Below are 25,886 nucleotides of genomic sequence, written 5' to 3' on the forward strand. Positions count from 1 at the left end.
CTGTCGCCAAGAGACTTATTCTGAAGGAGTGGAAGTCCCACTCTCCACCTTCTTTTCAACTGTGGCTGGCGGACATGATTACGGTTGTTCGTCCAACAACAGACGGCATGATGTCACATGACGCTTCTCTGGCAAACAAACACTAAGGACTACATCTCAAGAAGTCATGTGACTTCACGCCATGTGTTTGTCATGTGACCTTTCTTGTGTGGATTTGTTTGCCAGAGTTACTTCCTGCTGCATTTACAACAGATTTTTTTTAAAGATTATTTTAAAACCAGGAATACATACAATCCCAACATGAATTTTAAACAAAACGCGACATATTATGTTTCTCTGCACACCTACAATATCAAAGTGAATTTGAAACAAAGCATATGTATCCGAAACCTACAATGCAGACATATTGTGGCGACCAAGCTGCCAAGGGCTGTGGAGAAGAAAACGTGCGTTCAAGCAATCAGGACACCGAGAAAGAAAGAACACCCCTCGTCCCCCATCAGCACGTGTACTTTTTGATGATGTCCTCCTGTCCTTCTCTCGTACTTCATGTGTCCGTCCCCTGCAGTGCGGTGGTGACACCTCTCGCAATTTGATTTCTCAGAAAAAACTTCAAGGACAATTTGCTGTCCATTAAGTCTCCTCTGTGGACGCAGTCTCACAGAGAGTCTCGTTCTGCCCGGGCTCCATCGAAGTGACTTCGGAAAAAATGACAGTGGCAAAACATCTCGTACTGTGCAGAGTGTTCTCCTCTCTCCGCTCTGAAGCAGGCGCAAGGTGAAGAAGTTTGCCTTCAAAAACGACCTTCATGTCTTGTAGCACATTTCCACCACTTCACAGATGTGGGATCTGCTTTGGTAATGGCTACATGTGTTTCTGACAGTGGTGTATAAAGTACTCGAAAACCATAATTAAGTAAAAGTAAAGATATATTCCCAGAAAAAGACTTTGGTAAAAGTCAAAGTCACTCATTAGAATATTACTTGAGTAAAAGTCTTAAAGTACTTGATATTTTCTGTACTGAAGTATCAAAAGTAATTTTCTGATATTAAATGTACTTAAGTATTGAAAGTGAAAAGTACAAGTAAATGTTGCAAAACAAATCAAGCAAAAGACATGCCTGGGCTTGAGTGGAAGTCTATTTCTTCTTCTTGACTTTTATAGCCGCTGGCAAACAACGTTATGCATTACAGCCACCAAATGGAATGGCGTGTGGATCGTGATTAACGTAACTTGCAAACTAGGAGCACTGATTTGCCAAACCTGATCGCTTGCAGGCTACGCAATTTCTTCTGATTTTACTTTGTAACTAAGATGCTTGGGGGAAATGTAGTGGAGTAAAAGTATCCATTTTATTTGGGAAATGTAGTGGAGTAAAAGTGAAAGTTGACAGAAATATAAATACTCAAGTAAAGTACAGATACTCCGAAAAAATACTTAAGTACAGTACTTAAGTATTTATACTTGGTTACATTACACCACTGGTTTCTGAATAACGCTTTGCCTTAAATATCTATCTGAAACTGCACTAAAGATCTAGCCATTTTATCAGCATAAGTCACATACATAGTGGGGCAGAGAAAACTGTGTATAGAGTACCGTGTGTTTTTGTAAGCTTACCAGTGGGGCAAGGCACAGGGTTTTCCCACGAGGACGAAGTAACCCTTGTCGAATTGAAAGCGGTACGAAAGTACGAAAGCTGTAATTCCTCGAATGGCCACTTGAGGCAGGGCTCAGAAGTCTCGTCATGTAAAAATGCCCCACTTTGTAACAGTGATTAAGCATCTTTACAGCCTGGTCCTTCACATGGTTTTGATCTATATAGCTATTTTCACCTTTTCTGTGATTCACTTTTTATTGCTTTTCAAGGATATAACTGCAACATTACAAGACACCAAGACATAAACCAACAAACCACTCAAGACGACAACAACAATAATAATAATATCAATAATAATAATGAATAATAATAATACACAGGGTAAGCATCAACTCGTTATCATTAGTTAATCATCCGCTATTGCAATCATGTAGGGGCCCCATATTTTGCAAAATACCTCCTGGCTGTTGTGCAGTTTAAAAATGTGATGTAATTAAATCATGGATGCAAACTAATGTCCTCAAACTCAACTGTGACAAATGGTCACATCATGATCATCATTGGCCCCAACAACCTCACCAAAGCCACCCACACCTTCCGCCTCACTCTCGACAGCTCCACCATCTCTCCATCACCATACATCCACCCTGTCTCCCTCACCACACATCCTGTCTCCCTCACCACACATCCACCCTGTCTCCCTCACCACACATCCACCCTGTCTCCCTCACCACACATCCACCGTCTCTCCCTCACCACACATCATGTCTCCCTCACCATACATCCTGTCTCCCTCACCACACATCCACCCTGTCTCCCTCACCACACATCCACCGTCTCTCCCTCACCACACATCATGTCTCCCTCACCACACATCATGTCTCCCTCACCACACATCCTGTCTCCCTCACCACACATCCACCGTCTCTCCCTCACCACACATCCTGTCTCCCTCACCACACATCCTGTCTCCCTCACCACACATCCACCGTCTCTCCCTCACCACACATCATGTCTCCCTCACCACACATCATGTCTCCCTCACCACACATCCTGTCTCCCTCACCACACATCCACCGTCTCTCCCTCACCACACATCCTGTCTCCCTCACCACACATCATGTCTCCCTCACCACACATCCACCCTGTCTCCCTCACCACACATCCACACTGTCTCTCTCACCACACATCCTGTCTCCCTCACCACACATCATGTCTCCCTCACCACACATCCACCCTGTCTCCCTCACCACACATCCGTAACCTTGGAGTCATCTTTGACAGCATCTTCTCATTCGATCACCACGTCAAACTCATCACCAGAACTGCCTTTTTCCATCTAAAAAACATAGCTCGTCTCCACCATCACTCTCCATCCCTGCTGCCCAAACTCTAATCCATGCTTTCATCACTTCCAGAATTGACTACTGCAATAGCGTTGTCCACGGTTCATCTCCCAAAGTCCTCAACAAATTACAGTACATTCAGAATTCTGCTGCACCCCTCCTCACCGACACCCGCTCCCGTGATCACATCACCCCCGTCCTTCAGAACCTCCACTGGCTCCCTGTCCCGCAACGAATCCAGTTCAAACTCCTTCTCCTCACCCATACATTTTTATCAATAATACTGAAATTGAATTAGTTCAGCATACTACATTTCTAGGGGTTATTATAGATAGCGGGTTGAAGTGGTCTTATCATATTGACCTTGTCTCAAAAACATCTGCGAAAATGCTTTTGGCATATTGAGGAAGGTCTGTCCTTTAATTCACTCCTCAGCTCACCTTATATTATAGTTTTCTGTTCCCATTCATTAATTACTGTAACATTGTCTGGGCGGCAACTTATCCTACATATCTCAACAAATTATGCATCATACAGAAGAAATATCTAAGATTTATATCTCATTCTAATAGATACGCTCCTTCGGCACCCCTCTTTAAAAAATATAATATATTACCCATTGACAAAGTGAATGTTTATCAAACCTGCTTATTCTTACACAAGTTTATATATAGGAAACATGATCTTCCAGTCACCCTTCAGTATTTGTTCATTCCCACCACAAATGTCCATTCATATCAAACAAGACACAGCAACAACAATCTACTCTTACCACGCACACAGACTTCAAGGCACCAAATTCAACATGACTTTTAGAGGTCCTAAGCTTTTGAGTGAATTAAGCCTACTGTTAAGATCAATGTCCTCTTATTCTGCTTTCAAAAAGCACCTGAAGAAACATCTACTGTCCTCCTGATCCCTGTACTCATCCTTCTCTGACACATTTTGACAACTTTTCTCTAACAGACTTTGTTTTCCTCTTAGCCTTCATGTTTTTGCTTCAGATGCAAATGACCTTATTTTTGCTGCTTTGCTGATTAAGTAGTTTTTCTTTTTTTGTGTTTTTTTATTGAGTGTTTAGCCTGCATGTCATGAAATTAATATGAGTAGGTGTGGAACTCTGTACAAGCCTGCAAAGGCTTCGTTCCCACCTTGCACAGATTTGTACCTAAATTTGTGCTAAACAAATAAACTAAACTAAACTAAAGCCCTCCCATCACTAATCTGCTGCGCCTCGTATCTGGAACAACTGACCTCCGGCAGCAGAGCAGTGGACAGCGTTGACTCTTATAAATCTCTTCTCAAGACTTAGAGAAGCATATCATATCATAGCATTATGATTGCATTGTTAGTTTTAGGTCTACTGAAATCATCTACAGTAGATGATTTCATAAAGATGTAGATTCTACATCTTTATAAATTGTGTTGCTGTAAGCTGTAAAGTGCTTGAGTCATGAGAAAGCGCTATATAAATTGTATGCATGTATATGAGATGAGATGAGATGAGATGAACTTTATTGTCCCAGAAGGGAAATTTGTCTTGGGTAAAAAGTGCGCATGGGTGCGCATCCGGCGTTACCACAACACAAGTAAACACAAACAGGACAGACACAGCATTGCACTAAGGCACAGTGGGGAGATGCCAACTGAGACATGAAATTGCACAGCCCTATTGTACAATTGTTTAAATCATACATACCCGTAGGTAAAAGAATATAAAATCAACAAGAAACAATAAAACCAGCAGCGGGATAATGGATAAAAGAATAAAAGAGTAAAAGAATAAAACATTTGTTGAGTTATGTGTTCTCATCTGTAATATTGTTTATGTTTTATACCCAGTCTGTTAATGCGCTTGTATTGTAAGCTGTAAGTTATACGTCATGTGTGACGTGACTTCCTGTGTAACTGTCGTAAAGTCTGCTCTGCTTCCTCTTTACGATATACGGAAGTCAGATGAGTAAGCGCGGGTAATTCTTTCCATAGCTGCTGATGTCTTGCCGGTAATGCTGTGACGAACATAAATAAAAGAACATAAAGATATTGAAGTGTGATCCTTCCTCAACATGACTGATGAAGAAAATCAACCTGAAAACGCAACAGGTTATGGGCCCAGAACGTACAGGCGCGGGACAGGAGGAAGATGGCAGAGATTAGTTTTCGACGGAGACGAAAACAACTTTGAACTCTGGCAAGTAAAGTTTCTCGGCCACATGAGAATACTAGGCTTGAAGGAGACGATACTCTCCGACACCGATCCAGATGAAGAAAAGAACGCGGAATGCTACGCAGAGCTAATTCAGTTCCTCGATGACAAAAGCCTGTCGTTGGTGATGAGAGAGGCGGCAGATGACGGGAGAAAAGCCCTCCAAATGCTACAGAGCCATTACGCCAGTCAGGGTAAGCCCAGGATCATTGCTCTGTATACGGAACTAACTTCACTGAGAAAGCAGTGTGAAGAAACGGTGACAGACTACATTATCCGAGCTGAAAAGGCTGTAACATCCTTAAGAAATGCCAAGGAAGTGATTAGTGATGGGCTAATAATAGCCATGATACTAAAGGGCCTTCCCGACTCATACAAGCCCTTCGTCATTCACACAACACAGAGCAGCGAGGAGCTAACGTTTACACAGTTCAAAAGTAAACTAAGAAGCTATGAAGAGACAGAAAAGTTTGACACTAAACCAAAATCTGACAACGTGATGAAAGTGGATATATCATCAGTAACTTGCTATGGATGCGGAAATCGTGGACACATTGCTAGAGACTGCCACCAGAAAGGAGTACCTAAGTGGTGCAGCTACCACAGAAGCGCTACACACAGCGACGAGACGTGTAGGAGAAAACCCAGACAAAGAGATGATGCAAAACAAACTGCAGAAAGGCAAGGAAACCAAGGGGAAGAAGAACAAACATTTGTGTTTAAAGTTAGTCAAAGATTCCTCCCTGACAACATTAAGAGAAAGGGACTAATGGTGGATTGTGGAGCTACATCACACATCATAACAGAGAAACACAAATTCACAAGATTTGACAATACTTTTGACCCAAAGTCACACTACATGGAGCTTGCTGACGGAACCAGGATGAACAACGTGGCAGTGGGAAAAGGAGATGCCGAGGTGTTTCTGCAGGACGAAGAAGGGAGAAGCGTCACTCTTACACTGAAGAAGGCCTTGTTCATACCATCCTATCCTCAGAGCATAGTCTCCGTGAAAGGAGCCACAGCTGATGGAGCCAAAGTGATCTTCGAAGAGGGACATAATGAACTCATAAAGAAAGATGGAACCGTTCTCCCCATGGAGGTGCACGACAGGCTGTACTACCTGAGAACGGTAAATAATAACGAACACTTTGTTGATGACTACGTAAATGACATAATGTCCAGGGACAAAGTGAGTTTAACTTGTGATGTCAAAACATGGCATGAGATTCTGGGACACTGTAATGTAGATGATGTGTTAAAATTACCAGATGTGGTAGAGGGTATGAAGATCACAGGGAACACCAAGGTGGACTGTAATGTATGCACTGAGGGAAAGTTCACCAACAACAGAAATAGAAAAACGGATGCAAAAGCTAGCGCACCGTTAGAGTTGGTACATAGTGACTTAGCAGGTCCCGTTGAGCCTACTGACAAAGATGGGCATAAGTATGCCATCTCATTCACAGATGATTTTTCAGGGGCAGTGTCTGTTTACTTCCTTAAACACAAGAGTGAAGCAACAATGGCTACAGAGAAGTTCCTTGCAGACAGTGCACCATATGGTAGAGTCAAGTGTATCAGAACAGACAATGGAACAGAATACACAGGCAATGCCTTTCAGTCACTTCTCAGGGATAAAGGTATAAGACATGAGACATCATGCCCCTACTCTCCGCATCAAAACGGCACAGCCGAGAGACAGTGGAGAACCCTTTTCGAAATGGGGAGGTGTTTATTGTTAGAAAAGAGGTTACCAAAGGCACTGTGGCCTTATGCTGTTCAAAATGCTGCTCATATCCGTAACAGATGTTACAATGACAGGATTAAAAATACCCCATATTTCATGTTAACAGGAAAGAAGCCAAATCTGGCCAAAATGTGGGTGTTTGGATCTGAGTGTTATGCGTACAACTATGATCACAAGAAACTAGACGCCAGATGTGAAAAGGGAATATTTGTGGGGTACAGTAAGAACAGCCCGGCCTACTTGGTATACAACCCACATACTCAAAGAGTGTCAAAACACAGACTGGTGAAATTCATTCGAAAGAACAGTGTTGAACAACAAACACAAACTGACGAATATGAGTCAGAAATCCAGGGATACGAAGGCAAAAAGCCTGGAAATGAAAAGAGTAATGATGTGACACAAAATAAGAATAGTACAGAAAATCAGGTACTCAGTGGAGAGGAGGAGAATGTGAGCACAGACAACACTGATGCATCACAACCTGAAGACACTTCAGAAAACATAGTGATAGATGGGAACAAAAACAATGCAAATCCCAAACCTAGTCATAACCAAAACCAGCGCTACCCAAGAAGAGAAACGAGAACTCCAAAATACTTAGATGATTTCATATCAGATTTTAAGAATGATGATGAAACCCATGCAAATGTCGATCATTGTTACAGGGCAGTGTGTGGAGTCCCCCAAACCTATAGGGAGGCCCTGATGTCACCCGAGGCGCCCGGATGGGAACGCGCTATGAAGGAAGAGATGGACTCACTTACAGAAAATGACACGTTTGAACTGACCTCCTTACCTGAGGGTAGGAATACAGTGGGGGGGAAATGGGTCTATGCCCACAAAGAAAATGCTGAAAGAGGAAAGATATTTAAAGCTAGATACGTTGCAAAGGGTTACAACCAAACAGAAGGAATAGACTACCATGAAACGTTTGCACCAACAGCAAGCATTACTTCAGTACGGGCATTGATGCAGATAGCAGCCCAAAATGACCTTATTATCCATCAGATGGATGTTAAGACAGCATATTTACATGCTCCAATAGATGAAGACATTTTTTTGGAACAACCAGAAGGTTTTGAAAAGGAATCAGAGAAAGGAGAGAAACTAGTATGCAAGCTAAAGAAATCCCTTTACGGTCTGAAACAATCAGGAAGAAATTGGTACAAACTTCTAAATGACCATCTGGAGCAAGACAACTTTGTGAGAAATCTATCTGACCACTGTGTGTACAGAAAAGAAATAGAAAATGAGACAATAGTTGTAATCATCTGGGTTGATGATCTAATCATTGCAGCAAGCAACAATGATCTGCTCAAAAGGTTCAAAGACACCATGAAATCCAAATTCAACATGAAGGATTTAGGGAAAATATCATATTTCTTGGGCATACAGTTTGAACAAAAAGGAGACGAAATCAAGATGAATCAGAAAAGATACATTCAAAGAATGCTCGAAAGGTTTGGAATGTCAGACTGTAAACCTAGATCTACTCCCTGCGAGTTAAAAGTGGAGACTGTATACAATGAGGAGGGTGACAGCAATGATATTGTAAATCCCAAAGAATACCGTGAGATTGTAGGCAGTCTGATTTATGCCATGACTTGTACCAGACCAGACATTAGCTGGATTGTCAGCAAATTGTCACAAACACTGGCAAAACCAAAAACAGAGAACATGGTGGCTGCTAAACACGTTTTGAGGTATCTAAAGGGTACAAATGACTATGAGCTTTGCTTCAAGAAAACAAATGAAAACTTGAACCTAATAGCATTCAGTGATTCTGATTGGGCATCCTCTGTGGAAGATAGACGTAGCACTACAGGATACTGTTTTAGCCTGACAGAGCAAGGCCCTGCAATTTCCTGGAAGTCCAAGAAACAGCCTACAGTGGCCCTATCAACATGCGAGGCTGAATACATAGGTCTAGCAAACACTACTCAAGAAAGCCTCTATCTAACACAACTGTTAAATGGCATGGATAATAAAGTATACAGGTGTACCAAGATTCATGGAGACAATCAGGGTTCTATCGCACTGAGTAAAAACCCAGTGAACAGACAAAGGTCCAAACACATAGATGTGAAGTATCACTTCATCCGTGATGCACTCAGTGAGGGCAAAATAGATATTGTCTACTGCCCATCAGAAGAAATGATCGCAGACATATTAACAAAACCTGTAGCAAAGATTAAAATAATAACATTCAAGAATTGGTTCTTTGGTAATTGAAAACTGAATGGTTTGAGATGATGAGAGCAAGTGGGGGTGTTGAGTTATGTGTTCTCATCTGTAATATTGTTTATGTTTTATACCCAGTCTGTTAATGCGCTTGTATTGTAAGCTGTAAGTTATACGTCATGTGTGACGTGACTTCCTGTGTAACTGTCGTAAAGTCTGCTCTGCTTCCTCTTTACGATATACGGAAGTCAGATGAGTAAGCGCGGGTAATTCTTTCCATAGCTGCTGATGTCTTGCCGGTAATGCTGTGACGAACATAAATAAAAGAACATAAAGATATTGAAGTGTGATCCTTCCTCAACATGACTGATGAAGAAAATCAACCTGAAAACGCAACAACATTAAAATAAGATTAAATGAAAAGTAAAAGAAATAAAATTAAAACATGGGGCAAAGATTACCGTTCCTACTTAAAGTGCCTCCACCTACATGGGTTACTACAGCCTGGGGGAAGGGCAGGCTGTTTGTTAAGAAGTGTAATCGAGGTAGGGAGGAAGGAGAGCTTGTAGCGGTTGCTCCTGTATCTGCTGGCTCTGAATCTTCTGCCAGAAGGTAACAACTCATATTCAGAAAATAAAATGTGAGAAGGGTCGGTCAGAGCTCTATGAGCCAGGCTGATCACCTTTTTCTCAAAGATGGACTGGAGCGTCATGATTCTTTCTTGCCGATCACTTTCATGGCTGTGTTCACCATTTTAAAAATTCTAGATTTGAGCTTGACTGTGAGAGACCCAAACCATGCCTCCATGCCATATCTGATCAGGCTTTCCAGCACAGCATTGTAGAATGTTGTCATGATTTTGGTGCACACTCCAAAAAGTCTGTTCTATTATTAGAATGTATGTTTAACACTTTTAGTCGCATAATTTCATTTGTTATAGTCAGTGTTGGGGGTAACATATTACAAGTAATATGTTACTTTTAGAAGTAACTCAGTAATATAACGTATTACCAATAGGATTTCAGTAATATTATACCATTTACCATTTACCATTTTTTCAAGTAACACAGGTTACAAATTGAGTTATTTTTTTTAATCAAAGCATATATTTAAATAAAGATACAATCATTTCCTAATCCAATTGTTTGTTCTTATGCAATAACAATAACAAAGGAGAAGGATAACATTTACAATTTTGGACGGTTTGCACTGACTTGAAATTATTTTTTGGGATGGTTCCGGGGCATCAATGTTATTCTGCTACTGCTGTTATTTTGGTGAAAGTAATGCAAAAGTAGTGTAATAAGTAACAAGTTACTCTACACAGACAGTAATATTGTACTTGTTACTTTCAAATGTAAGTAACTAGTAATATGTAGTGTATTAGATTTTGAAAGTAACTTGCCCAACACTGGTTATAGTTTTGAGTCTTTGCGGTTATTCTGAAATCGGGGAAATAGTAAAAAAAAAAAAAAAGTATGGGTTAGCGCCCCAGCCTGCGTCTTCCGTGAGGAAGAAGCCCAACAAATCCACGAGAGGCCTTGTAGGAGGGCCATTCAAGCCGCAAGTGGAGCCTGCAGTACCACTACGGCCCAAGAAACATCATACCGGAATGAAATGTTGGGAGCGGGGGAGTCTGGTGCAACGCACAGGTCCTGGACCTGGTGAGACGTAGGAGGAGCCCGGACAGGGGGCAACCCACAGAGCCCAGTCCCTCCACGTGCCAGAGCCTCCCGGTCCCGGCAGAGTAGTTCCGGTGCAGCGGATTGAGTGGCCCTGTCTTTCCCTAAGAGGGCTGACCGTGGGTAGCTACTGGGACGTAAGTCGGGGCTTGATCAACCCCCGGCTGGGTCACCTGGGCGAGGGTGTATGATGTTGCGAGACCCGAAACATCCTATGACCCCAGAGTACATCACTGATGATACGTCCCACGTGCATCCATGTGATGTTTTTTCTTTATACTATAGTAATGGAGTTAAATATAGCATAATAATAAAAAATGCACAAAAGTGAATTATCAGATCCAAGACTAACAAAATGGACAAACACATCAAGATGATTACTGATGAATTTCAATAGATAAAATAAAATCAAGATATTTTGTATTATATAGTTTGTAACAACACACATACCCCCCCCCCCCCCCCCCCCCCCCCCCACACACACACACACACACACACACACACACACACACAGACACACACACACACATACCCTGTTCTGTCCTTGGCGGTCAGGATGAGGTCTGGAATACCAAGATTGTTCTCAGGTAGTCAGGACCTGCCCTGTCCGCTGTCCTGAATCCCAACAGTTAAGAGGATTTCATGTCCTCACAAGGAGACCAGGTTAATGGTTTGGCACGTCTATCGACCCTATAGTTTTATTGGAGGGCCGTGACCCCTGGCAAAGTTCAAATGTGATGAAAAATGATGGGAGGGTAGAGTCCATGTTGAAAATAGCTGGAGTTATGCTTTATTGTACAGTAAAACAATATTCTGCTTAGTTTTAACATGGGTTAGGGGTTAATTGTCACTTGACTGCCATAAAAAGTAGAATATAAACTACTGATCACGGTCAGATGCAGCTGGCGTTTGTGCAGTAGTTTGAATGTGGCAAAAACCTCCGGAAAACTGAAACTTAAAGCTCTAGTGCGTATAACTTTTACATATCCATTCATGTCCATTACGTCCATGACGTTTTTCTTAAAACTTAGTCAAATACACAAAACGTGGAGAGTTGCACAAGAAATGAACGACCGTATCCGTATTTAACGTTGAGCATTATTGGGCGTTTAAAGGAGAGCATGATTAATAACATTGTGACATCATCATTGATGTCACATGCACTAATGATGCCATAAACGTGACCAAAATCGTGACTCAAAATGTGACCAAAATCGTCAAAATTGTGACTAACAGACAGACACCGCCCGCCTATTGCAAACAAAAAGGCAGAAGCATTAGGAAGGATTATTTATTTCGCGCGATTCATGCAACCCCCTGAAAAGCGTTTCTGCACATTCTGGAGGCGATCTGAGCAGTGGTGCGCCTTGCAACTCCGGATGGACAGACACACAGACACACAGACACACAGACACACAGCTCTCCAATTAGTAGTAAGAATAAGGATAAGATACATATTCCCCAGAATAAAATATTTTGTCAAGAATGTCGACAAAAAGTCAGGATATTGTTTAACTCGACTTTCAGCTCCTTCTCCACAACAAAAATCCGAAGCTTGAACACATAGATTGCGACCTCAGTTGTAGGTCATGTATGTGGGCGTGGCGCTAAACTTGGCGTATGACTTTATGACCTTGTGGATGGCCTCGAGGAAGTCTTTCTCTGTGGCAACCTTCCTGCGCGCTCGGATGGCGAACATGCCCGCCTCCGTGCACACGCTGCGGATGTCAGCGCCGGTGCTGTTGGGGCAGAGACGAGCCAGCAGCTCAAAGCGGATGTCTCTCTCCACACTCATGGAGCGGCCGTGGATCTGGAAGATGTGCGTACGACCCTCCAGGTCGGGGAGGCTGAACTCGACCTTCCTGTCCAGGCGCCCGGGCCTCATGAGCGCGGGATCCAGGGTGTCGGGCCTGTTGGTGGCCATCAGCACCTTGACGTTGCCTCTTGGGTCGAAGCCGTCCAGCTGGTTGATGAGCTCCAGCATCGTCCTCTGGACCTCGTTGTCGCCGCCGGCACCGTCGTCAAACCGAGCGCCTCCGACAGCATCGATTTCATCGAAGAAAATGAGGCAGGCCTTCTTGGTCCTGGCCAACTCAAACAGCTCACGCACCATCCTGGCCCCCTCTCCCACATACTTCTGCACCAGCTCGGAGCCGATGACTCTGATGAAGCAGGCGTCCGTGCGGTTGGCCACGGCTCGGGCGCACAGCGTCTTCCCCGTGCCGGGCGGCCCGAAAAGCAGCACGCCCTTAGGAGGCTCGATACCCAGATTCACAAAGCGCTCGGGATGCAGCAGCGGGGTCTCCACCACCTCCCTCAGCTTCTCTATCTGCTCCTTACACCCGCCCACATCGCTGTAGGTCACGTCAGGCTTCTCCTCCACCTGCATCATGCTGACAGTGGGGTCAATTTTAGGAGGCAGAGGAATATGGATCTGGTAGTCTTTCCTGTCGACACCCACTCTCATGCCCTCCTCTATGTCAGTCGGAGCCACCTGGTCGCTCAGATCCACCACAAACTTGGCAAATTGCTTCACATTGATGATGTACTTGGGATCCTCGGAGCCTGCGTTGATGATCTTTGTGCATCTTGCCACCTGAAGCGGGTGCTCGGTCTGCAGAGTCTGTTTGTCAGCAGCCAGATCCCAGAGCGCAGGAGGGGCCAGGCCGGTGTCTGACTCCTTAATGCCAGTCAACTCATTGGTCTTCTTGAGCAGATGCTGGATGTCATCTTCCACTTGTTTGATCTGTCTGGAGTATGTGCTTTGGCCGTAGGTTTTCAACAGGGCAATGTCCCCCTCATCCAAAGATCTGATGTCATCCTTCTCCTCTTCTTTCACCTTCCTTTGGTCGCCTCCCAAATAATCTGGCATATTTAATAGCTAATAAAATGTAGCTATCTTACGAAAATAAATCGCCTCTTCAACAGTCGGCAGCTGTACAAATGTCATAGCTTATGAGGTCATAGACAATTTATAGCCTATGCTGGGGAGGAGTTATGACATGACTGATGATGTCTCAATTTCTATGACATCATCAGTGTCTGTCATAAATCATTTATAGCCTATGCAGGGGAAGAGTTATGACAGAACTGATGATGTCTCAATGTCTATGACATCATCAGTGCCTGTCATATAAATCATTGATGACATCACAATTGCTCGAGTGACATCACTGATGACATCACAATTCAAGAGTGACATCACTGATGACATCACAATTGAACTATTTTGAACTGATCAAGAATGACGACAAAATGGCAAATGCTTTTGGCCGTATTATTTGCATTGAGCCAACTATATCAGACCACACAGCTGTTTCATCCATGGCTATGATGTCACTCTCCTGTATCTTATTTTTCTCAATCATCTGCGTTGAAAATGTGACAAAATTCTCTGCAGGGCCTGAAGATAGATAGATAGATAGAGTACTTTATTTATCCCTGGAGGGAAATTCTGGCATTACAGCAGCAGCAACATCAATGACATTAACATATCAAATCACACAGAGGTAGGTGTCTAGTAATGTCTAGTTGTCTAACTATTATTGTCTAGGTAACTAGGTCATTGTCTAGGGTTGGTTTTCCTCCTTCCTCCCCAGTTTTTAAAGTCAGCTGCCACTGTTGTACTGTGGGCCACTGCGGCCCATTGAGAGGTTGAGATGGGGTTGTCTCCTGTATCATCTGGCATGTTGAGGTTCCACTCAGAAAACACAGCAACTTAGTGTAGGAACCGGATGCTCATTTTCTGCTCCACATCCACGTTCCTCAAGACCTTCATGAATTCATCAAAGGAAATGGAGTTGTCTCCATTCTGGTCGGCCTCGTGGATGGCCCTGTCAGCAATACTGCCGAGCTCCTCATCTGAAAGGTTTACACCAACCATCATCCTCAACACCTGTAGCAGCTCATCACGAGAGATCTGGTCATCTCTGTCCAGGTCATACAGACGGAAGGCAAAGAGCAACTTGTTTGTCCTGCTGTTGAGCGGCTCACTGGCAGTGGGGTCCTTGTTCTTCTCGTTGTCCTCAATTGGTCTGAAGTGGGCCAAGGTCCGCATGAATCCCCTGAAGTTCACCCGGTCCTCCCCCTTAGGATAGAACGCATTGATGATTCTGTCTCCCACAGGATTGATGGCCAACTCCGGGATCCTCTGGAAGTCTTTTCGGCTGAGGGTGCCATTTTCACCTTTATCCAGACTGGTGAAGCGACTGTAGAGGCGAGTGATCTGACTGTGGGAAAAGCCAGTCTCCTTCTTGATCTCTTCAATTTCCTCTTCTCTGAGTAATGTGGATGCTCGGGATCCCATGGTGAAATGCTAAAACCTATAACAGTATAGACCAGGCAGCTGTACAAGATCTGGGAGAGATTCTGGACAGAGCACCTCAGACTGAGGCTACACGGCTAACATCAAGTTAGCAAACAAGCTAGCGAGTTAACTAACGTTACTAACGTTGCACTTGTGGTCTTGTCATAAGCAGGCAAGTAGTCAGAAAGCTGAGTTCAATCCAGCGGGCTTCTTCGTGATGTAAAGTTACTTGTGTAGTACTCCGGTTGTTATGAATGCTTTTCAGAGGTCTGTTGTGTTATAGCATCCGGCAGCATCCAGCATAATTTAATGTGGGAATAAAATGTAGCTAGCGCACAAAAAGGTTGCTGCATTAACAGCTGTACAAATAATAAATAATAAATGTTGAGTTGCCCCCGGTCCTACTGCATAGCCTCTGCAAGGAAGGATGTATGATGTCATCAGTGAGTGATGTCATCAATGATGTCACTTTTACGTTCTGGCTGCGTGGACGCTTGACCAATTTGAGGCTTACCCCTAAGAGACGCTTGGTTTCTTGTTTTCTGGTGGCATATTCCTTCATTTTGGGTCAATTGGACACAATGTAAAGACAATTTAAAGTAATTACCAGTCGGATTTTCCTGTGAGAACTTAACATGGATGAAAAGACTTGGGAAGCGCTGACGGTAAGCGATTGGCAAACGCAACTTGCAACACAGAAGCACTGATTCGCTAGCCAGGCTACTGATTCACCACAACACAAGTGATGATGTCACCCGGATCCCAACAAAAACAGAATTGTCCGCCGGCCCTCTTCCGGGTTAAGGTTTCATCTGCCATTAATTTTTCCATAGACATTAATAAAATGCTTAAAATTAGTTTTACTTGGCCAAACCCACTGATGGCAAAAGCATGTCCATGTGCACAAATCTATGGATTAAAGATAGGCTATAGATTAAATTTCCGTGACTATTTCACAAACTGTCGTGAGATCGGTTCATTGCGTGAAAGATTTCCTTAAACTTTTCAGAGAAGAAAAAAGTAATTATGAGTCCGATGAAGTAAAAGGAAAAAGCGAAACTATATTTTCGTTGTGAAGATGCATAATCTGTACCTGCAGAGCCACAGGTTCAAATCCATCTGATAACGTGTTGCATGTCATCTCCTCTCCTCACTGTATTCAATTGAATTTATTTTTCATTGTCCAAAATCTGATTTGCAGACAAGGTTCCAAATAAAAACATTCAATGAAACATGCAATGAAATGTAATAAAAACAATAACACAATACAAGCACTTTACATAATAAGCACAATAAAATATGCTCCATTGAGTACAGTTTACTGGAACAGGAAGGTCATAAAAATAATGCCATGGTGAGAAAAATTGCCTTATAAAGAAAAAGCTATTAAAACTAAATCTGCTTCATTGTTTCCACCAAAGCGTATCTCCACTTCCACACGTTCCACAGAGAACATCGCTCATCTGTCAAGCAGCAGCTCTGTGGGCAGCAATATAACGTGCTGCACACAGAGGCACAAATACACAGTCACATAGACAAAACACACACAGACCACTGCACACAGAGGCACAAATACACACACACACAGAAAAAACACACACAGACCACTGCACACAGAGGCACAAATACACACACACACAGACAAAACACACACAGACCACTGCACACAGAGGCACAAATACACACTCACATAGACAAAACACACACAGACCACTGCACACAGAGGCAGAAATACACACACACATAGACAAAACACACAGACCACTGCACACAGATGCACAAATACACACTCACATAGACAAAACACACACAGACTGCACACAGAGGCACAAATACACACTCGCATAGACAAAACACACACAGACCACTGCACACAGAGGCACAAATACACACTCACATAGACAAAACACACACAGACCACTGCACACAGAGGCACAAATACACACAGACCACTGTTGTGGCGTAGTATCAAAAACTGCGAACGCGTGTGTGTGTGACCGCGTAATGAAATTTCTCCAACATTGGCCACACGTGTACACGCTGTAAGTAGCTATGCTATGCAGCTTGTTGTCACGCGTGATGTCGTTTGTGCACGTCATAGTCCGCATGTGCGCGCGTGACAACATTTTTCTATTATCTTCATGCGTGCGTTTATGCATGCGTTCGCGAAAAACGCATAAACATTACTCGTAACATTACACGTAAATTTACGCGTAATTTTACGTGTGTGTGTGTGTGTGTGTGTGTGTGCGTGCGTGCGTGCGTGCGTGCGTGCGTGCGTGTGTGTGTGTGTGTGTGTGTGTGTGTGTGAGAGAGAGAGAGATGAATGGGAATGATCTACTACTGGGAATACTCAAACGATTTTTAAACCTGTCAGATATGTGCTCTGAAAACATGAACAGGAAGAAATACAAAGAGGGAGTGTAAAATGAATGAAGAAACGAGCATTTAAACTCTGCAGAACGCACAAACATTGTACTAGGCATTATACTTGCAAAATTATTTACGGTATGTCAATCAAATGTCCCTGTTTCTCCATGGCAAATTAAACACATTTCTATTATTTACCAGTCAACCAAAGAACACGAAATCACACAAACTCTCTGTCTCGCCCCGAGCAGCGCACGATTCGTTTTGTCTGTGCACTCTGCAGAGTCTGCAGGCTGCAGCTGTGGCTGAGACTATTGTGCACGACGATGCTGTACTCTTTTTTTTACCGCGACCATGACGCACTGTTAAAAACATCACACCTAGGCTACTGCAAGGGCACCACATGTCCGCCTGAACATGAAAGAGAGAGGCATTGATGCTGACATCTTTCTCTGCACTTGTAGATCAAGAACTACTGCAGCCTGCTGGTATTCAACCAACCCAAATTCTCTCATGTCACTCCCCTCTTCCAGGACCTCCACTGGCTTCCCATCTCGGCACGCATCAAATTCAAAACACTGGTTCTGGCCTACAGGGCAGTACACCAGTCAGCTCCCCTGTACCTGCAATCTATGGTCAGGTTCCAAACCTCTCAGCGCTCCCTTCACTCCTCCACCAGTGCAGGGCGCCTCGCTCCTCCTTCGCTACGGGGGCTCAAAAGTCGCTCATCCCGATCTCGACTCTTCTCGTCCCTGGCACCGCAATGGTGGAACGAGCTTCCACCTTCGGTCAGGACAGCTGAATCACTGCCAATCTTTCAGAAAAGACTAAAGACTCACCTTTTCAGGCTCCATCTGGGCCCTTCTTGATCTAACTTCTTTCTCTCTCTTTCTAAAAAAAAAAAAAAAAACTAAAACTAACCTAAACTAACTTGTACCACTGTTCCTTCAGAAGTTGTAGTTGTAATAGACTGTGCTCCTAGTTGATTGCTGACAAAAATGTGTTAATGTAAGTCGCTTTGGATAAAAGCGTCTGCCAAATGATGTAATGTAATGTAATGTAACTAAGCTATGTGACAGTTTTGCTGCGATGGTAGTCCACTATTTCAGATAACTAACAAACGCGTGAAGTTGTCTTTGGTTGCCACCGTCCAAGCGCACTTGATAAACAACGTGTTCACTGGTTTGTAGTATTACTACACTTAACACTTGATAAACAACGTGTTTACTGTCCACTGGTTTGTAGTGTTACTACACTTAACACTTGCTATGTGGGTGCACATACATGTTAATGAGTTGGCACATGGGCCTCACAACCCCTCTGCGACGGGCCTGTTAGGGATTTACTCATCTCCGTGTGTGTGTGTGTGTGTGTGTGCGCGTGTGTGTGTGTGTGTGTGTGTGCGTGTGTGTGTCTGTGTGCGTGTGCGTGTGTGTGTGTTTATGTGCGTGTCTGTGTGCGTGTGCGTGTGCGTGCGTGTGTGTGACTCCCTGTGGTTTGGTCACTGGTCACGGCAATCAGGAGTGCGTTCCTCTCCTTAGTGGAGCCATGCTGCTTCAGCCTCTGGCAGCTGATTGGCTGCTGCTCTCATCAAAGAGTGGAGAGGAAGGCGGCTGGTGAGCCCAGCTGGAGACTTGTTTGTAAAAATGGACTCACACTTAACCTTTAACGTGATGTTAAAGGACAAGCTGATTGCAGACCTGCAAATGAGAGCTGACAAAGGGGGGCATGTTTGTAAAACAAACCCCTAGCTGTTGCAGGGTCTGTGGCCATTCTCCACCAGAGGGTGTGGGTGTGGGTGTGTGTGTGTGTGTGTGTGTGTGTGTGTGTGTGTGTGTGTGTGTGTGTGTGTGTGTGTGTGTGTGTGTGGTCAATGCTGCACCAATTTAGTTTGTTTTGCTCAGATTAGTTACTTAGACACAAAAACTTATAAAAATAGGGTCCATCTATCTTCTTTTTTTATATATAAAAGGGAGCTAGGGCTCTGTCTGTCTGTCCGTCCCACTGATGATGTCAGCAGTGATGTCATAAATTGTGACATCATCAGTGATGTCAGAGGCATTGTGACATCACACACACACACATACACACAAAATACATATACACACATACAAAGTCCCAGTGATGATGAAATTGTGACATCAGTATGTATTATGCATGTAGTACAATAGTGAATGAATGATGAATTACAGAAAATATGATGAGAATGAGGTATTGTTAAAGGGGCCATATTATGCATTTCTTAATTTTGTATCATATATATGTTGTTACAATCTTGGATGGTCATATTAAACATGGGCTAAGCTTCAAATAAATATGTGAAAGTGTTTTAATGTTACCCCCATGAACCACCCCTCGCGCCTATGAACTCTCGTAGACGAGATGACATGGATTTATGGCGATTTTGTGCGAGAACCATAATTTTTGTGACGTCAGTAAGGACTTGTTACCCTGGCAACAAAGCGTTGCCGCCGGCCGGCGCGCAGCGCGCGCACGCTAGCTCCCACCCTTCCCCTCTCTTCCCTGTTCTAACCCGCGTCACCACTCACCAGGCTCTCTCTAGCCTGGCTGTCTGGGACTAACACAACAGTAGTAGTCTCATGGAATAACGGATTCCAGACCGCAAAAACAAGGAGACGACATGGAAGTGAGCCAGGATGTAGGACTGAAGTGGTAAGTTCTGAAAATATGTGTCTCATTCCAGCATCGGTCCAATGTGCTGCTAGGAAGCGCTAACGTTACTTACCGGCTGGGTAACGTTAGCACTAGCAATGTTAGCCTAGCAGCACAGCTGCCTTATAGACATATGAACAACCGATGAATGACGAAAGGCACATATTTTCAGAACTTGTAACGTTAGTCCAACTTGCTGACTTCTCCAAGTCCTCATTTTGGTTTGGTCCGTGTAGCCTTTGCTAGGAGAGGCACACGCATTTGGGAAGTTAGCTAACTAGCTACATTAGCTAGTGTGAAGCTCCCCGGGCAGGGTGTAACGTTATGGCAGGCCGTGGTAATAGAATCCCTGCTTGGCCAGCCACCGAAGGAAATCTCCGGGTGCAGCCCGGGCCTAGCGGAGCTGTAGATAGCTAGGGGGATGTTGATAAATCAATTGATAGCTTGCTTTATGTCCAAGTCACGTTTTTCACCGATGGTCAAATTCGTTTTGACAATCCGTTGCTCGTTGATATAATTGTTTTACAACTACCAAATTTAGTAGCCATAGCAGAGATCGCCTGTCTGTTTCTGTTATGCATGACTATCTATCTATCTATCTTATCTATCTTATCTAGATAGATAGATAGATAGATAGATAGTGAGACAGACAGACAGACAGACAGTCTCGCTTCTACAGCGCTATAGCTCTCTGGGCAGAAGTTTGCAAACGCAAAAACTCCTCGCGCTGCCCACCTGGAGTATTTTCCGGAGGGTGGGGGTTCAGGGACAGGACCTAAAAACAGAGCGTTTCAGACAGAGGGTGAACTGAAGGGGGCAGTGAGAGCCAGTACAAGATAAACTGAGTTTTTTAAACTATGACTGATGCAATAAGTTACTCTAGTGGAGGCCAACAATAAAATAATAATACATTATATTAGCAAAATATGGGCCCTTTAATAGTCTTTGGTGCTTAGACACCACAGGGAGATATTGAGATAGAGCTGCATCAGCCATGAGCAGCAGCCAGATAGATCCCCCTGTAGAGTCTAGATACTGGTGGTGGTGATGGTGATGCCTCTCCTTCTGAAGCTGATGAGACTCTTCAGACTGAAGGATCTGATGAGTCTGTGAAGACTGGGTGGAGAAGGAGAGGTGGAGGGTGTGAGACTGTCAGCAGCAAGGTTGGGAGGCTGAATGGACAGAAACAAGCATATTTAATAGGACAACAGCCATGTGATTGGCTTACGATGAGGGGTGAAAAGCAATGTGATAGGCTTACAATGGTGCTATATGCTATTGGATAATAGAGACCAGGTGGCAAACAGCTGATTATTCAATTAAGGCTATTTTGAGCATGTGAGCAGATTTGAAAGGGTGGAGAAATAAGAAGTGAACTGAGGAAGTGCAGTAAAGTGCAGATTATAGTCTTCCTGACTGAACTTACGTTAGAACTACATTTATACCCAACATGAACTTTCATATCAGCAAGATTCAGGGTGAAGAGTGGCACCAGACAGGAGTAAAACTATTAACTGTCAAATAAGTAGGCTATCTTATGAGCAAATAAGATGGTTAAATATTTAATGATATTCTTCAGGGGTTTAGTCTTATGACAGCAGTAAGGCTGAGTGTCAATTATTTTTTAATGTTGGCAATCTCATTTTGGAATCAGACTTCAGGCAAAAATAGTCAAAGTGAGATTGGAACAAATCTACTATGCAGGAAAATGTTCCACCAGTGTTTTTGACCACGAGGATGTAGAATAAAAGGATAAGCTGAAGCATTGTGTGTGTGTGTGTGTGTGTGTGTGTGTGTGTGTGTGTGTGTGTGTGTGTGTGTGTGTGTGTGTGTGTGTGTGTGTGTGCGTGCGTGTGCGTGTGTGTGTGCGTGCGTGTGTTAGATACCGTATATTCTCTTGAAGGATCATGTTTTGAAAAATTGCTACACTTTCCAAAGTGTGGCGTGTGCGCAAGCTACCTCTATAGCGGGTGTGCAAGATTAAGGAAAAAAATGCAATTGCGGTTTGTATTATTTTTCTTCAAGTGGGATTTTTCACTAAATAAAAACGAATCCTTTGTAACTATAGCAGCAGTGTAGCAGTGAAGACTGGATGCTGTTAAGAAACATGTGGGGCTTAAACTGTCTCCTTCAATTGCGCCAAACATTGGAGAGCTCCCATGTCGCATTGATATCGTATTTGTTGCGCTTTGTATTGCACCTTGCTTGGTAGCAGTGTATTTGTACTTGTTTCTATATTTGTCTTTTTATCTGTGAAGCACTTTGATCGGCTACTGTTCGTTTTAAATGTGCTCTATAAATAAAGTTGACTTGATTTGGGTAAATATTTAAGCAATAGCTCACGACAGGCCGTGGTATATGATTATTATACCACACCCAAGGGTCGTGCTTCGCCCAACGCTGTTTGGTGGATGGCGAAAACACCCTTAGGTGTGGTATAATAAGCATATATCACGAGCTATTGCTTTTATAAAATGGTTACCAAGTATGGCAATATGAAAGGAATAAACAACTCCAATTTAAATGGCTGTTATTCATAAAGCACACTCTTCAGCATAATTAAATAGTCCCTCCTGGCTCCCTGCACAACCGACGCAGTTGCTGAACGTAATGTAATGTCAGCTAGCTAACTTTAATGCTTGTGCTAACGTTAGGTTAACGTTAGGTTAACGTTAGGTTAACGTTAGGTGCGAGGCTAGGTGGCTTTTTTCTGGAGATAATGTGTCCAGTAGGCACTGCTCAATCCACTCGTCCATAGATAAGCCACCCTGGAGGTTGAAGTTAACCTTAAATGTTTCCATTTTGGTAGGCAGCTAACGAATGTCATCGCTGTTAGTTAGCTTACGGCTTGCTATCTCAGCTGTCGCATAGCCTACTGATGACATCACTGCTAGGAGACGACAGTCAACACTACCGCAAGGCACTCTGGGTAATGGTGACATGGGTTGGCTTAGGAGCCTAGAGTTCACAGTTTCATTATGCTAATTTGTCGGATTGGGCTTGGGCTGCGCAAAACTGTATGTCTATTGATAGGCTAAAGCAACACTCTCTCTTAATTCTCTCTTCCATGCTTACGCACACACACAAATACGTAGCTATAGTTTTCATTAACTGCCTGAGCCCGACAGGACCCGACCCTTTATGCTAATTGGTGGGGTCGCGTTGGACTTACATCGGGTCGGGTCAGGTTTGAATGTTCAGGCCCGTTGAGAATAACAGAGCAGGATTACAGGTTGTTACAATGATATTGCAATACCAATAAAGCAATAATAAATGTCCTCCTCTGGCACCTTATGCATAGTTTGGCAGAAGGCGTCTTACTGTGGCTCCCGGGTAAAAACACATAGCAAAGTCATTGTTTCAGGAATATAAGAAGCAACAGCATTTTTCTACAACAGCTGCCCAAGAGCCGACATTAAGAAACTCAATCGGCACGTGAAGACCCCTGTCGGCTTTCAATCCAAGTAGGAAAATACTAAGGAAAGCTCCAAAAGGGCAGTGGCATCGCATCAGCGCCCTCTGCTGTCACACAACAGATTAGTCAAGTCAAGTCAAGTTTATTTGTATAGCACATTTCTTACACAGAGGCAATTCAAAGTGCTTCACATAAAATGGTTGACAGGAAAAGAAAAGAAGAGAATAAAATGAACATTTAAAAGCATCACAACAAAACTTTTAAAAAAAGAGTATAAAAAGTGCATTAAGCAACAGGCGCAACAGTTGCAGAAAGGGCTAAAAACTTATAGAGGACTCATTGGGTTTGCATAGTAGCTGTCAGCAGTTAAAAGCGACGGTAAACATAAAAGTCTTTAGTCTATTTTTAAAAGTAAGTAAGGTAGGACACATAAGTCCTCGGAGACGTCAGACCAAGCGTCGACTGGAAAATCCCTCCCTCCCTCCCTCTCGTCCATGTGATGGAGAACATGTCACCTGGCTGTGAGCTGGATCCATACCAGCTGATGGATGAGCAGTTCGGACGACAGACGACCTCCCAGCTAATAAGCTGTCGCCACTCGATCCCCCCCCCCATCCTCTCCATCCCCCCCTCCGTCCTCTCATTCTGATGTCAAATGGTAAATGTAAATCAGCTTTTTATCATCTTAAAAATATAGCAAGAATTAGGGGCTACATGTCCAGACAGGATCTAGAAAAACTAATTCACGCCTTCATCTACAGTAGGTTAGACTATTGCAATAGCCTTTTCTCTGGTCTCTCCAAAAAAGAACTTAGGCAACTTCAACTCATTCAGAATGCTGCTGCTAGAGTTCTAACAAAGACTAAGAAAGCTGATCATATCACTCCAGTTCTTAAGTCCTTACACTGGTTGCCAGTGTGTCAGAGAATAGATTTTAAAATACTGTTATTAGTCTACAAATCACTTAATGGCCGAGGCCCAAAATACATCGCTGAATTGCTCCCACGCTACGAACCGTCTAGAACTCTTAGGTCAACAGGGTCCAGCTTATTAACTGTCCCTAGGATCAAATCAAATCATGGGAAGGCCGCATTTACCCACTATGCTTCTGCTAGCTGGAACAAATTGCCTGAAGACCTCAGATCTGCCCCAACGTTACTTACTTTTAAAAATAGACTAAAGACTTTTATGTTTACCGTCGCTTTTAACTGTTGACAGCTGTTTCTCAATCACTATTATACAATTGGTTTTAAAACATAGCATGTTTATAGTCATGATGTCGGGGGACTCAATATAGATAAATTGATTTATTCTATTATGCAAATCCATTGAGTCCTCTATAAGTTTTTAGCTCTTTTTCCAACTGTTGCGCCTGTTGCTTAATGCACTTTTTTTTACTCTTTTTTTTAAGTTTTGTTGTGATGCTTTTAAATGTCCATTTTATTCTCTTCTTTTATTCTTTTATTTTCCTGTCATCCATTTTATGTGAAGCACTTTGAATTGCCTCTGTGTATGAAATGTGCTATACAAATAAACTTGACTTAAATGGCCTGCATTTATATAGTGCTTTTATCCAAAGCGCTTTACAATCAGTAGGTACATCAGAATCAGAATCAGAATCACTTTTATTGCCACAGTATGCAAGTTACATACGAGGAATTTGTCTTAGTGTCTGTATGCAGCGTAGCGGTCACATCAATATACAGGGATAAGAAGTAGGAAGATAACTAACGGCAATCGCAAGGTTGCAAGTGCAATCAAATCAAATCAAATCGAGTCAATATATACAATATGTACATGAGTGGTGAAGTGTTCTGTGGATGATAAATATGAATTTACGTTGGATTTACATGAGATTTACAGACTGAGGTAAATATACGTTAAATAGGCAGTGGATTTACATGAATTTACAGTCAGAGTTAGATAAGAGTTTGCATTGAATGTACATGCAATTTACAGGCTAAGTTAAATAGGCATTAATGTGCAGGGAATTTACATCAATTTACAGTCCCAGTTAGACAGGCATTAAATTAGATACAGTATGAGTTCCAGTTTTATGGGGGGGGGGGGGTTCAGTTGAGTTTAGGAGGAGGTAGTGAGTTTGTGTGTGTGTGTGGGGGGGGGGGGGTTGTTGGTGAGGCCCTTGGCGGAAGGGGTTTCCGGGCTTTGTTGGTGAGGCTGATGGCGGTTGGGAAGAAGCTGGTCTTGTGGCGGGTGGTTCTGGTCTTGGCAGACCTCAGTCTCTTGCCGTGGGGGAGTGTCTTAAAGAGTTTGTGGCCAGGGTGGGAGGGGTCAGCCATGATCTTGCGAGACCGCTTCAGTGTCCTGGCTGCATGCAGGTCCTGGAGGGATGG

At 43.3% G+C, this 25,886-nt stretch overlaps 1 long non-coding RNA gene and 2 pseudogenes across 3 annotated transcripts in view; 1 reads left to right on the plus strand and 2 right to left on the minus strand.

Annotated features, from left to right (window-relative positions):
• Positions 1-25,886, plus strand: part of LOC310795041 — a 664,395-nt gene that overhangs the window by 531,741 nt on the left and 106,768 nt on the right. The gene's annotated exons all lie outside the window — the stretch shown is intronic.
• On the minus strand, positions 12,345-13,640 carry LOC310794649 (26S proteasome regulatory subunit 7 pseudogene; annotated as a pseudogene). Its single transcript has one exon. The product of its transcript is annotated as a 26S proteasome regulatory subunit 7 pseudogene (transcript).
• LOC310795052 (calcineurin B homologous protein 1 pseudogene) lies at positions 14,487-15,074 on the minus strand (annotated as a pseudogene). The gene has a single exon. The product of its transcript is annotated as a calcineurin B homologous protein 1 pseudogene (transcript).

The sequence above is a fragment of the Poromitra crassiceps genome, assembly GCF_964638095.1.
Source record: "Poromitra crassiceps genome assembly, chromosome: 20".
NCBI lineage: Eukaryota > Metazoa > Chordata > Actinopteri > Beryciformes > Melamphaidae > Poromitra > Poromitra crassiceps.